This window comes from Schistocerca nitens, chromosome 3 (genome assembly GCF_023898315.1).
Source record: "Schistocerca nitens isolate TAMUIC-IGC-003100 chromosome 3, iqSchNite1.1, whole genome shotgun sequence".
Lineage (NCBI taxonomy): Eukaryota > Metazoa > Arthropoda > Insecta > Orthoptera > Acrididae > Schistocerca > Schistocerca nitens.
Genome location: NC_064616.1, coordinates 383,342,588 through 383,358,659, shown reverse-complemented (window position 1 = coordinate 383,358,659; position 16,072 = coordinate 383,342,588).

Genomic DNA, 16,072 nt, shown 5'->3' with positions numbered 1-16,072 from the left:
ATGTTTTTGATTCACACGTAATGTTGCTTCTCACCCTTAGAGAACAGCGACAAATCTGCGATTCTGGCCCTTACTGGCTAATTTTGAAAAACAGAGGGGTCCAAGTGCTTACTTTATGCTTTACTTGTTTCTGCACAGTGTGCTCCTCGTCATCTTCTGGCTTGCTGTCATCATCTACATCCAGGTCACAAATGTGAACTGAATAATCTGGGTTGTGCCTGTCGAATTTTCGTAAGTTTGAACACTATAATTTCTATCACAAGCCAGAAGCGACTATGCAAAGCAAAATTCATCCCCTTCATCAGTATTCTGGGCATTAATACATGGCTGTTTAGCAGAAATACCTTTTGAATGAGAAACTGAATCCCCAAGTACGAGTAAGTGGATCAAGAACTTGTGAAGATACGTCAAGGTAGACTATATGACTCAGCACTTTACCAGAACCTCTTGCCTGCAACTCGGAAGCCGGCCGAAGTGGCCTTGCGGTTCTAGGCGCTGCAGTCTGGAACCGCGAGACCGCTACAGTTGCAAGTTCGAATCCTGCCTCGGGCATGGATGTGTGTGATCTCCTTAGGTTAGTTAGTTTCATTTAGTTCTAAGTTCTAGGGGACTAATGAACTCAGAAGTTGAGTCCCATAGTGCTCAGAGCCATTTGAACCATCTCTTTTTTTTTTTTTTCATCTTAGAAAAATGGATCAGTAATACACTCCTGGTGAAAGTTCTGAAGATCTCTGCAGCTGAGTCTCCCTGTGATAGCAGACAATCAGTCGCCTAAATCTGGATGACACTCTTTTTCTCAGCATTACCACCTTCCTTCAGGGGGTGCATGAGTTCACGATATAGAACTACCTTGCACTTAATGGCAGGATGCCGTGGGTCACTGATGAATTCGGAGAACACCCTTCATAAGCTTTGAAGAAAGTGGTAATACGTCTACACCCTGCATTAGTGTTGTCAATGTGAGATGGTGAGATCCTATTCTCTAAAGAACCAATGAGGCTGCCTGATTTACCTGACAATCTGTAGCAGAGTGGCTGAGGGAGCTGCTACTGCTAGGCATAGGATGATGTCAAGGTGATGCACAATGCCAAGGATCACAAGATGATCAAGGGGCAAAGAGAATGGCTGAATTTTAGAATGAGCTTGTGTCATCAGCCCACACCATTTTGATGATGGACTAGCCAATTGTGTAAAGGAAGCCGGTCATGGCAAACGCATCATTGCTGATGAACCTAGCTGAGGCAAAGAACACATCATTGTCGGTTTTGGTAGTGGAGTAGTTTTTGTGCATGGACATGTACCCATGTAACCCATCTCTTCTTCAAAGAAAGAAAACTGATATTGATAAGCATCACACACACGTTAAAAAGGCTTATCCAAATGTGTATAACAATTTTGTAGTTTTTTTACTTATGCTCAAAATTATAGATGTCTGGATCAGCCCTTGGCACAGCGATGTTTTTAATTAAAGTTGATCTTGCATATCAACCTTGACTTCTTGCAATATTATCATCGATTTCTCCTAGAAACAAACAAATCAGAGCATCTCATAAGTAATGCATGCAAATGTGTGAATAATAAAAGTGCTGTAGATTGAAAAGAAACGAAATCAGCTGCTACTATTTATGTATTTACCCCTCAGTGAGCGGTGTCAGCCTCACAAGCTAATACTGGACAACAGAGTCATTGCCTGGCTTAACTCGTTCAACTGTATCTCCGTGGCAGCTGCATCAATCCATTCACAGCTATTCAAGTCATCATCAAGTGCACTTAGAAACAATCTAAACCTCGTGTAAGTAATATTTGCAAGTGTGTGACATGTGTATTTTTAATGCAGTAGAATAGAAAGGAAATAAACTGCTACTTAGATATTTGCCCCACAGTGACTGGAATTGTCCCCCATGAACTAAAGTTGAAGAAAGAGGTCTGCTTAGTTACATAGACTTCTGATGGAGATGGAAATACCAGACATTCTGTGTAGTTCCCATTGCATTAGAGAGCCTGTTGTGGAGTTAGGAAATAATACTGTATAATCATAGACATAACACACATTTACGTTTTATACAGTGATATATAATATTTAAATATGTCACTTCTTAACCCTTCCTTCGTAAAAACTGGTCAACATTAGGGAGTCATGAATTTAGTGCTAAAAAAGTATAGTTTTCAGACTAAACTAGCGTTGTTTTCGGCGATGTGGGTAATCTTCTGCAAAACTAAAAAGATGTCACTTTTCTTTATTCTTTGTGAAATGCTACTTGTCAACCATTCGGGTTTGTATCGTATTTTAACAGATGTCTGAGGCTGGTAGAATCTTGATAAAGATGTGCACTTCTGTCTCGAGATACCGGATAGTGTGCCCAGGGTTACAGGTGGGCTGAATGCGATTCCATCTACGTCAGTATGTGTGTCCTGGACCTCTCCAAATTTCACATGTAGCTGTTCACACTGAGTTTACGAAACCAAACTTCGCCGATTTCAAATTACTTTATTTAGAAACAGGCAGTTTCATCCATTGCGTGAAAGCCCATTATCAACATGAAGTAATTAAGTACACCCCCAAACCATTCAACACACCTGGATAGGCAGCTGATAATCATTATGGAATATCACTTCAAAACAAAAAGTTAATAGCCTGATGAAAGACGAGACGAATGGTTTGCAGTATATCGAGTTTGTATGGGTCAGAGCGAAAATGGATGCATACTATATAGACACAGGTGCCACCCAGAGGCAGGCTAAGGGGATGTATTGTGTGGCCTCAAAGGCTCTCATGATGGAGGATTGTGAAAGGGCATTGGCACTGCTCTGCATGTGGTGTGCCAAGTAGTCGTTCTATAGCAAAGCCATGAGGTACAAACTGCATTACAGATGAAAGCTGGGCTGTTAAATCATGACAACAAATGGATCATATGCGGAGACAGGATTGGCACCCTTCCATACACTATTCACTTATTCACTTTAGAGTGACTATATGGCTGGTTAGTTTATTTGTAAAATACAGTTGTGTATGAGGAATAGTTGGTTGAACCATTTGTCATATGTGAGTGTCTGTATGTAAATGGCAGCATACAATGTGTGTGTGTGTGTGTGTAAATTTTGTACACAAATGAACACTGTGTGTGTGTGTGTATGTGTGTGTGTGTGTACTTCATCTGCTGCTGCTTGTCCCTGTTTCAAAGATACTGTATATAGAAATGATCAGAAAGAAGTACAATTTCAATGGGAGACATAGTATTTAAGTTCTTCTCACTACTAGTTTTTAGTGTATTTGTAAATTAAGAAAGTCATCAGAAAAATGTAAAAATATCTTTGTCTATATGTCGTCAAAAAATATTTGTTGGGGATTACATCTCTAAATAAATCCAGAAAAGATAAAATCACTTTTAATACACAGCAAAAAATTATTGTAAAAATTAAAGTACACAAAAATTGTTATTAATAAACTGTATGTTTATTTGTTATATCATTCTTATTATTTTCTGTCCCTTTCACTACAGAGCTATAGAGGAAAAGTTTTTTTAATAATAATTTGTTTATAACAAACTTGATCCTCTCCCTATGGTGCACACACCTTGAATGGAAAGCCATTCACAAGGGCTCCAGTTATATAGGAGTAATGGTTTCCCATCATTCTGATTTGTTTCCATTGACCGAGATGGCGTAAAGGATGGGAGGGATTTCCCAGCAATTTTTTAACACACAAGTGCCCAATGACCACATGACTGGTATTGGGTTATGTCATGACCTTAAATGTACCGCATACTAGTGCCTCAGGTGTGTTGGTACAGTGGGGGGGGGGGGTTGGTTTAACCTGGGTGAACTTGTACAATTGCATGAAGTGCATGGGCTGAATGGTGGTTACCAATTTGGAGGAAAGTAGGTGTGACTTCGCCCAGTTGCCTCAGGTGTAACATGAGAACCCTATCCTTCAAGTAAGATCCTTATCTCGGCCGCAATTCTTACTAGAGAACTACTGCTTATCAGTTATAGCATTATCTTATCACCAGAACTGATAAATCACCCAATGTTTACCTGTCTTCAAATAAGCAGTGCTAGCCTCTTGATACGAGCTTGAACCAAGATGAACATTTACCCTGAGCACAAGCTTGGCGTTTTTAAGTTTACCTACATTGCTAGACAAAAATAATCAAGGAGACTGGACATTACTTTCCATAGTATCATGACGTTTCAGAGAGACAAGCTCTATGACGGATTCATCTGTAGGAATGGAAAGTTACAACCGCACAGCCAGTTGCTAGACAGAGGTATCAATGATTGCTTCCCATTCATAATGAAAACATTATGTATGTTAAGAAGAAATGTGGTATATTCTGTTATCCAACAGAAAACGAGCGCCTTCGAATCGGTACGACTGAGGAAGAAAACTGCGCCGGCCGGAGTGGCCGAGCGTTTCTAGGCGCTACAGTCTGGAACCACTCGACCGCTACGGTCGCAGGTACAAATCCTGCCTCAGGCATGGATGTGTGTGACGTCCGGTTTAAGTAGTTCTAAGTTCTAGGGGACTGATGACCTCAGAAGTTAAGTCTCATAGTGCTCAGAGCCATTTGAACCATTTTTTAAAAAAACTGCAATCTCAGTCTTCGTTGCACTGTGTGTTCCACTTGCATTCACACATATAATTTGGAACATATTTTGATTCAGTCATAAAATTAAATATGTGCAGACACCTTGGCGTTGTAATAAGCACAAACATCTCTGATGTGACCAGGAAATAATCCACATCTTCATCACAAAGTGTTGTTATCGATGAAATACTACACATGAAAGAAATAATGATTTTTTTAAAACTGAGGAATCCTGACAAATCAAGTCAACAAACACAGAAATAAAGAAAAAGACATAAAGCTATAAAGTCTCAGGAAAATTATGACCACATTGACTGGGAAGAAAAAATTTATGTAGGTCAAATGCATATTAGACACATTATTACATGTATTCAGGCTAGAAAAGAACATCAGGAATCAGAGAACTGAACACAATTTTGTTCAACAGTAAAAGAGGGATATTAATCTGTCTGTGGTAGTAGATATATTACTCCATTTCTGGCGAAAAGTAGTGCAAAATGTAATATTTAAAAATTAAGGGAAATCACAAAAAATGGTGAAATATCAAATAAACTTTATTTTAATAACCAAAAAATTAAATCTAGGCACATGAATAACAATCGTCATATTATCAAGCATTTTAACGTTTTTGTGTTATTTCAAACATTTTCATCATCTTTCGAAATAGTTACACCATAATTGTGCATGTTCACATTATTTGTCCAAAGATTTTCCAAACATTTCACAGATAAATGGTGGAATTTCAAGAATAAAATCTAGATATAAGTTTAAAATTATTTCCTCATTTTATTTCTTTTTCAAGAATATGGTAATAAGAAAACGCAGTAGACTAGTGTCGTAATTTTTTCACTCCTGTCACTCATTTATTTTCCAAAAAATTTTGTTACAATAGTTTCTAATATGAATGAGTCTCCTAAATTGTTGGAAGAATTACAATATTGCAATATTGAAACATCAAAGTAATTTTATTTTAATCTATGAAAATGTTGATTATCACATTCACATTCTATAATGAACATTATGGTGAAAAAACTTCTTCGAATTTTATTGATGTTATGAGTTTAAAAAATGATAATGATGGCTCAGAGGAGTCAAAGAATATATAATTGACTTGTTTTTAAATGGAGAACCAAAATATATCACGTGTAAATTTCATGTAACGTCTCTATGACAATATATCAACTCCATTGCAAAAAAACGTTATTTTTTATTATGTGGACTCAATGCATTTTTTAACATCAAAAGAATAAATTAGATGTCTTGTACTTCAAATTAAATTCATAGTTCTATATTGTTCAATATTATTAAACAAAGATTCTTTATTAGCTTGTAAGATTGTTTTATTGGTCTAACATATTTATCTTTTAATTTTTTTCTCCTCAGTATCAGCACTTTTATAGCGATATATTTTTGATTTTAAACCACAAAATCCTTCCATTACTTTTCCATTATATTCGTCTTTCATTCTAAGAAAAAATTTTTATTTACTTGACATATATTGTAAATAAATTTCTTTTGGATAATCAAATTTATCAAGAATTTTGTTCATAATGAATTAAACAATGCTCTTCCTTTGAAATTTAGTTTTGCTATACTTTTACACGTTTTCCTTTTAAAACATATTTTATATCCAGTAATTTTCTAATATATTCTATCGTTTTTAAATATTGAATTATTCATTAAATTGTAAAAAATTTTTCAAAATCTTATTAGGCTTCTATTGTCCATTCCATATTTAAGTGTATGTACTTCAGCATTCAAAAGACTGTTTAAATATTAAAACTCTTTGTATTTTTGTTATCTTCATGCCTAGAGACAAATATTATTTAAGATTACTGTAGTGAAATGCATGATCTAGTTTGTTTCAATGTTGTTAATATTTTTTTCTTTTGTTCTGTCACAATTTTATTTTCAGTAGCTAATGGTAAATCCTTATATTTGTCATGTAAATTTTTTGAATATTCTAAACATACTTAAAAACAGGTTCATATTCTAATTTTTTGAAATTTCACTTATATATTTAGAAGCAAAATTATTTTGTTAGGCCATTCAAATACATCATATGACAAGTAATGACTAATAGTCCAGCTATATACATTATTTGCATCCAAAAATTGTTTAAATATTTCATTTCTTACTTACATCACAAATTTTCAAATATCTTATACTCTTTAACATATCTTCTATAATATTGCAATATACCACATTTATTCCTTTTTCATTTATTACTATCATGTCATAATTGTCTTCTAACTGTAATTTAACTTTTGTCATTTTCAACATCGAATTCTAACTTCAACCTGGTGCAGTAAAATACCAAGCTGGATGGAACTCAAATTTTTATTTAAGTTTCCCTTAAATGTTCGAAAACGTCATATAATAACAACACATAAGTCTGAATATATCAATGATGACATGCATCAAGATTTGTTATATTCAGTTTTTTCTCAAACTAATGTTGCATGGTTGTAATAATCATCACAATTTCATGTTCGTTAAATATATTATAAAATTTTTGTTTTGATGTCGTATATGTTTTTCAAATTTTTTGCAACTTCATTTTACCTACTAAATTTACAACACTTCTTGGAAAATGTTTTTCACTGACATTTGATCTTTTCCCAAATTTGATGAAAACGTATCGACACTTGATGCCAGAAGCTTTAACGTATCAAAAAATAACATTTTCAAATTTTTGGTTTTTTCTAAACAAATGACAGTAGTATCCAAATAATGAAATTAAATATTTAAAAAACTTGGGTGTCTTAGTGTAAGTTACAATTGTTACATATTGAATTTATACATTTTTCGGTTAAATGATCATGCCGATGTAATTTTTTATATTTTTTTGTAAATAATTACATTTACATAATGAATTTGTTTTTGATTTATTTTGTCTTGATTGTCATTATTTGTTAGTGGTTTCATTACTTCAATTTCTGAATTTATTTATCAAATTTCTTCATTTTCTGATTTCATACACTTGATAAATTTTTGTAATAATTTGCTCATCGATATGCAAGCGGATTTTCATAATTTCAAGTGACAAACTTTGTATAATAACAGAACCACTTAGTTGAGGATTTTGATCTTTCATTGTATATGATTTTTTTGGATCACATTGACAATTGTCTATTTTTGAAATAAAATTCCAAAATCAGCATTAATAACTAATGAAACTTCCATTGTGTGTTGAAAATTTTTAAAACTTACATATGGATTATTAATTGGTAACTAGGCAGTAACCAATCTAACAGCTGCTCCACACACTTTCTGTCTTATGTAAGCACTGCCGATCACAGCACAGTATTCTACCTGTTTACATATATCTGTATTTGAATACACATGTCTATACAAGTTTATTTGGCTCATCAGAGATTTTGCTTAAAAAATAAAAGATTCCCTTAATGTATCTGAAAGCAGAATTAATTGCTGCAGGTAATTTTCAAAAATTCTCTAGTTATAATGTCTTGTAATATATATTTAAAGCCATATTCATGGAGCACTGAGTGCAAATATTCATTAAAGAATAAAAATATTCTATCTTAACATCTTTCGAATACACAGTTTGATCAAAACTTTTGATGTCATCCTTTACAAGCTATCGATTTTAATTATCCTGAGATTAACTGTAAAGTATTTCAATATCCATAGAAATATTGGAACACGTGAGGCAATACTGACCCTTCGACTTATCTTAGAAGCTAGATTAAGGTAAGGCAAACCTACATTTCTAGCATTTGTAGACTTAAAGAAAGCGTTTGACAATGTTGACTGGAATACTCTCTTTCAAATTCTGAAGGTGGCAGGGGTAAAATATAGGGAGCGAAAGGCTATTTACAATTTGTACAGAAACCAGATGGCAGTTATAAAAGTCGAAGGACATGAAAGGGAAGCAGTGGTTGGGGAGGGAGTGAGACAGGGTTGTAGCCTATCCCCGATGTTATTCAATCTTTATATTGAACAAGCAGTGAAGGAAACAAAAGAAAAATTCGGAGTAGGTATTAAAATCCATGGAGAAGTAATAAAAATAGTTATTTAATGAATGCCTTGCACCATATTGAGCCATATTCATCGAATTTAAAATAGCTTTGCTTAACTTGATGTTTTATTCACTTTAAATGTTAACTGAATATGACTTAATGCTTCTCTGAATACATCATCATACACTTGATTACTTCAATTATCTGGTGTATCTAAGTAACCAAAATTATGTAAATAAGTTTTGGCTTTTCATTTGCAAATATACAAAAGCAAAATTTCTTCATTTGTACATATTTATAACATAATATGGATTTCTTTAAAAGATCTTTGAAAGAGAAATAATAAAATCAAGACAATACAATAAAAAGGAAATTTATATTCTTCACATCAATAGTTTGATTCCTGTACAATATTGATGTGAAAACAGTGTTTTCAGTTAATTTTATTTAGATTCTTTAATTGTCAAAAAAAGAGAATAAAAAAGATAATATTAAAGAAAAAGTTTCCTAAAATGTATTTCTAATAAATGGAGTAATTCATAGACATCTAAAATTTCAAATTTACATGCCACAATCTACAAGTATTGGTGTTAAGTGAGAAAAAAAATAATTCAGGTTTTAAAGCTAAAATATTGCTGAAACTTTTGAGGGCACAAAATAATAGAAAAATCGTTTATATTTATCAATTACAATGTTTTTATAGTTTAATTTCATCATCTAAAAGAGATGGAGCTAAAAAATTTAAAGAGCGATTAATAAAATATTTTATCATTAATTACAAAAAGACAGTGTACTCCAAGCAGAAAACCAAGTGCCACTAGAAGTAAAACTAAGATTAATGAAAAATGTCTAAAATACATTAAAATATCATATATGTTGTTACTACAAAAGTAGTACAAAAACGTCATTATTACAAAGTTGATAGTGAGTGAGGTAGTGCAGTGGCTAGCACACTGGACCCACATTTGTGAGATCTATGGTGCAATCCTGTCTGTGTCCAGCCATCCTGATTTACGTTTTCTGTGATTTCTTTAAAGCGTTCCTTTGAAAGTCCACAGTTCCTTCCCCATCATTCTCTAATCTGATGAGGCCAATGGCCTTGATGTTTCATCTCCTCCCCAATTCAACCCCAACCCCAACCAAATGGATGGAAGAAATAAAAATAAAATTATATATAGTGTATCTAGATGTAATACTGGTGAAGATGCTGATGATAAATTTGAATATTACTGCATGAGAAATTGTATTAATTGTCAGGTTATTGAACAGTACTTAAATCAGCTTTTAAATCACAAAAAAGAGGGAAAGGTAAGGAATTAAAATAACATGAATATTGGTAGTACACAATAATATTAATTTTTTATTGACTTCTTGTTAAACAAATTAAAATTGAGTGATAGTGAAATGTAACACAATATTGATACCTCCTCAGAGACAACATTAAAAGTATCTCAAGGAATTACAGTGAAAGTTAACACCGAAATAACTCATAAAATTCTATTAAATAATCTCTGTGAAGAGAAAAGAAGAAAAAATCAAACAAATAATAACAGTGTTACCCATATATACTAACAAATAATAACAGACTTTAAACAATGCTTCATGATTGTGCTCATAAAAGAAACAAAAAGGAAGGTCTTTTGAATTCAAGTAAAGAAATATTTTGTGATAAAATTAAGTGCATATATTAGGCAGTTTTTTGAAACAATCATAAACAATCAGAAAGAATCCATTTTTACTAAATCTGCTAACCAGTAATCATCTACATCAAGAGAATCAACATTTCTTCTTTTAAGACTTTTTCTTATTTCCTTACATAATCGATAATAATACTCATCAAGTTTTTAGCAAATTTACTTTTGTAATTGTGCACACTGAGTAAATTCCTTCAATTTTCTCTCATCCATTTGTTGTTATTGTTCTTAGATATGATGAGTTTCACCAATATTTAACACTTAAGACTCCAAATATGATCGCTGTCAAAATCTGAGTGCTATTCCCGATCCTCAAATTTTATCGATTAAATTTCATGAAATAAAATTATTTTTACCCCTGCTGGTACAGTTTTAACTGTCCTTTTTAATCTTATATTTAGAAAATTTAATTAATGTACCAGTAATAGTATGTTCATATTCTTTATTTCATGTAACTTATCGATAACATTTAATGTAATATCAACATCATTAAATGTCTAACCATCAATTACATTGTTACCAATGGCAACAATTTTTATCGGTAAAATCATACTCAAAATTATACTCTTGCTCCTCATTTCCGCTCTCAAATGAAAATTCAATTTTATGTTTATTGTATAGCTTTCTTTCCAGTATATCGACAAAGTTTTTGGCTCGGCCTTCTAATACTCTGCTCATTTTTCATTAAATGTTTTCATAATGACGTATTTATCAAACTGTGTTAAAATACTGAACTATTCATGGTTTGCAAATAGGTTATTTAATAACTCTCCTAAAATTTTTTTGTTAACTACATCTTTTACACCAGTTGACCATTTGCATCCACTAATCTTCTGTCATTGAAATCAATATGTTTCACTGCTTGAACAATTTGCTAAATTTGCTATGAATTTTTTTTATTAATTTTTTTTTGGATGAAGTCCTTTTTTAATATCAAATTCTATTTTTTCCAATTGTTTTAATTTTATTTATCCCATACTTTGCAAGTTTATTTTATTTCTAAAAAAGTCCATTTAATATATTCAGAATATCAGTAAACTTATAATCATTTGAAAACAACTTTAGCACAAATAAACACACATGACCATACACAGCTTCATCAGAGTCTTGTAGTCTGTCAAAATTGTTATATAATTCATTTTTGAGCTCAATATTTAACTAGAGGTTTTAATATATTGCCACCAAATGAATTGAATACAATTTTTGTATTACTTATTTTTATGATAAAACATCATGTGTTTACCACTATGATTAGAATTATCTAAATTAACTATTTCAGTTAGGTAATTTATCAATCATGTAAACACCACCAACATGTTTAATTTTTGGTTGTTTAACCAGATAGCAGATTATGACGTTTTTATCCTGTTAATTCTTCACTAATTTTTTGTTTAACATGAACTGATTTGTAGTAGTTACTGCTCTTCCAGGTAATGAACCAACTTCTCTTAATGCTGCAAATACAATTGGCAAAAGACCTCCATCATCTCTTGTTAATCTTGCTCCATCTTTTATATTTGTAAAAAATATTCTACGATTTTATTCATGAGAGACATAGTTAATGTTATAAATAAATGTTCACCAGCCTTTTGTTCATTGCCTTGATATGGTCCAAAAACTTTTTTCGGTCTCTATCTCTTTTTTAGGCATCAGTTAAAGGTTTATCAGTGCTATGTTACTGATTACTATGCAGTTTAATTTTAATTGCTTTAGATTCAGTTTTGCCACTCAGTATCAAAGAGTAACTGACACTGAAATTATTCATTTAAATAGGTTAATATTTTACAAAAATTTCATAAAATCATCTTATTGAATTTTGAGTTAGAATAATACTAATTTCGTAGCCCAAGACCATAACCATCAGTTTCTAGTCCCATTCCTAATTTTCTTTTATCTGTTGATCATTCATCGATCTCCTGGATCTTCAGCCTAAATTCGTTACTTTGCAATTTTGAGATGCTATTTATATGCTTCATGTCTAGATTAAAAGCCTTTATTATCTCTACATGAAAAGTCATCTTTTTTACAAGTCTCCTCAAATTTATATATTGGTTGATGTCTAAAGCTAATCTTCTGCATAATTTTCTGTCTGGTCCACTAAGATAATAGCCAGGGAAATGAATTTCAAATGGTAATTAGCCAGTTAATATGTTCACTAATCCTTTCCTATACCATATTTTTCATTTTTCCCAAAATGTATATTTCAAAACTTTCAAAAATCTAATGAAATAAGATACATATTTGGATAGATAATTAACATTTTCGATATAAAAACTTTTCCATTCTTATTTCCAACTAATTTGTCACCATGAATTATCATTAATCTGTCGCTTAAATATCTAACATCATTTATCCATGGATATTCATTTCAGTTTTTAGTATATTTTTTATTAATGCTTCACTATTCTTCTCATCATTTGAAGAGTTTGTACTTGATTGTCTTTATTTTGGAAAATAAACTCTAACTATTTGTTATACTGGTTTTCATTTTGTTCAGATTCTATTCAGAAGATAATGCTCCTGAAGCTAATAATATATAAGAATAATATGATAAATCGACAGAATCAATTTTTTATTAAATTGTCTATAGTAATAAGTTGTGCAGTTAAGAGACTAATTAATAAATATTTACCTTCATACTCTCACCAACAATTTATTTATCTCGTAAAAATTTTACTGGTAAATGACCAATGCATTTCAACATACCATCGGTTCTTAATGCAAAGACTGTGGTTGATATGTTTTAACATTCTTTCATTTAATTTTTTAAACTATTTTTATTTTCCTCTTCATATGTATTTAATGCTTTCTTCATTTCTGGTTCCCTTAATGCATTATCAGTTGGTGATATATCTCCCAATTTTTCTTAATCTTGATGAACATAAGGATTAATTAGGTTTTCAACTTCTGTACTTCCCTCAATAGCTTTTATAACATTGTCACCTAAACCTCCAATCTTTAACTTTTATGTTTGCATCAATAACAGATTGATCTCCTTATTTACATCATGATCTTGTTGTTTCTTCCATTTTAAAATTCTAGTTTCAATTCTTCAATTTTTTATTTCACATACCTCAATTATAATTTCTGAATAATATTTTGCTAGCAAATAAGAAAGATAAAAATCATAATCCATTTATTTAATGTTTTGTTCACAATTATGAGTGTTATGTTTATGTTTAATGTTTGCATTTGTGTTGTTTATGTTTATATTTGTGTTAATTTTAATCTTTGTTATGTTTACTGTTTATGATTATGTTTATGCTTAACGTTTATTTATGTTAATTCTTATGTTTAAGTTTGTGTTTAATGCTCATGTTTAAATTTGTGCTTAATGTTTATGCTTAATGGCTCAGTAATTTTTAAGAATGATTGATTTAAATTGTTTTTAATGTTATTTAATTAAGATTAAAAGATTAGTTGTTCGTATTGTTAGCAAATTTTTAATTTTCTTTGAATATATTCTATTAGTAATTTTTCTTATCATATCTATTGTCAAAACTCCGACATCTTCCTCATTCCAACATTGTCCACATATTTATTTACTACCATCAAATTTTGAATCTCTGCCAATAAACTCTCACTAAAAAAGATTTCAATTCATAACATCTTGGCTCAAATACTTTAAAAAGTGATATTTACCCCGACTAATTATTAGGTATCTTTGAATAAGTTTGAGCTGAATAAAATCAATCTGTTCCTCATTGTTTACCTCTAGTAAGATAGTCTTTAACGAGGTCCTGAGTTTCAAGAATACAATCACCAGATAAAACAACAGAACTATCTTGAAATTCTTCCAGTGGCATAAATTCATCATTATCTTCAATAAAAATAGTGATATCTTCATGAAAATTTTTTCCCCATCTTCATAAATTCTTGATACTTTGGTTTATCAAAAATTTTTGATTGAATTTCTAAATGACTATTATCGATTAAGATTATTTTTGAACATAATCTTGGACCAACTATCATGCACTGAACTGAGATTAGCTAATGGTTTATCATATTTATTCTCGATTTATTGCCTCAAATTCTTATTTTAGGATACCGATCTGTTTTCCTCATTTTCTTAGTAAAAATGTGTAAGTAATAAATGAGTTGCTTGATGCAGTCTGATGATAGCTTTCTCCTGAGCTACTTTCAATGACGTCATAATTCATAAATTCTTAAAACAAGATAAACTATACCCATAAGCGATACTTATAAAAAAGTTGTACTGGTTAGCTTTTATACAACATATTCAATTCTAAATGTTACATTAAAAAATAATTAACTGTATGGCGACAGAGAAACAATTAAAATTCCTGGTAGATAATGTAGTTTAAAGAGTATATATATAAGTATATAAAAGTGTATATATATATATATATATATATATATATATATATATATATATATATATATATATATATATACACAAACTTTTTAAACTACATTCTCTAGCAGGAATTGTAATTGTTTCTCTGTTGCCATACAGTTATATTATTTTTTTATGTAACATTTAGAATTAAAAATGTTGTATAAAAGCTAAACAGTATATATATATATATATATATATATATATATATATATATATATATATATACTGTTTAGCTGTTATATATACACTCCTGGCAATTGAAATAAGAACACCGTGAATTCATTGTCCCAGGAAGGGGAAACTTTATTGACACATCCCTGGGGTCAGATACGTCACATGATCACACTGACAGAACCACAGGCACATAGACACAGGCAACAGAGCATGCACAATGTCGGCACTAGTACAGTGTATATCCACCTTTCGCAGCAATGCAGGCTGCTATTCTCCCATGGAGACGATCGTAGAGATGCTGGATGTAGTCCTGTGGAACGGCTTGCCATGCCATTTCCACCTGGCGCCTCAGTTGGACCAGCGTTCGTGCTGGACGTGCAGACCGCGTGAGACGACGCTTCATCCAGTCCCAAACATGCTCAATGGGGGACAGGGCAGTTGACTTACACCTTCTAGAGCACGTTGGGTGGCACGGGATACATGCGGACGTGCATTGTCCTGTTGGAACAGCAAGTTCCCTTGCCGGTCTAGGAATGGTAGAACAATGGGTTCGATGAGGGTTTGGATGTACCGTGCACTATTCAGTGTCCCCTCGACGATCACCAGTGGTGTACGGCCAGTGTAGGAGATCGCTACCCACACCATGATGCCGGGTGTTGGCCCTGTGTGCCTCGGTCGTATGCAGTCCTGATTGTGGCGCTCACCTGCACGGCGCCAAACAGGCATACGACCATCATTGGCACCAAGGCAGAAGCGACTCTCATCGCTGAAGACGACATGTCTCCATTCGTCCCTCCATTCACGCCTGTCGCGACACCACTGGAGGCAGGCTGCACGATGTTGGGGCGTGAGCGGAAGACGGCCTAACGGTGTGTGGGACCGTAGCCCAGCTTCATGGAGACGGTTGCGAATGGTCCTCGCCGATACCCCAGGAGCAACAGTGTCCCTAATTTGCTGGGAAGTTGCGGTGCGGTCCCCTACGGCACTGCGTAGGATCCTACAGTCCTGGCGTGCATCCATGCGTCGCTGCGGTCCGGTGCCAGGTCGACGGGCACGTGCACCTTCCGCCGACCACTGGCGACAACATCGATGTACTGTGGAGACCTCACGCCCCACGTGTTGAGCAATTCGGCGGTACGTCCACCCGGCCTCCCGCATGCCCACTATACGCCCTCGCTCAAAGTCCGTCAACTGCACATACGGTTCACGTTCACGCTGTCGTGGCATGCTACCAGTGTTAAAGACTGCGATGGAGCTCCGTATGCCACGGCA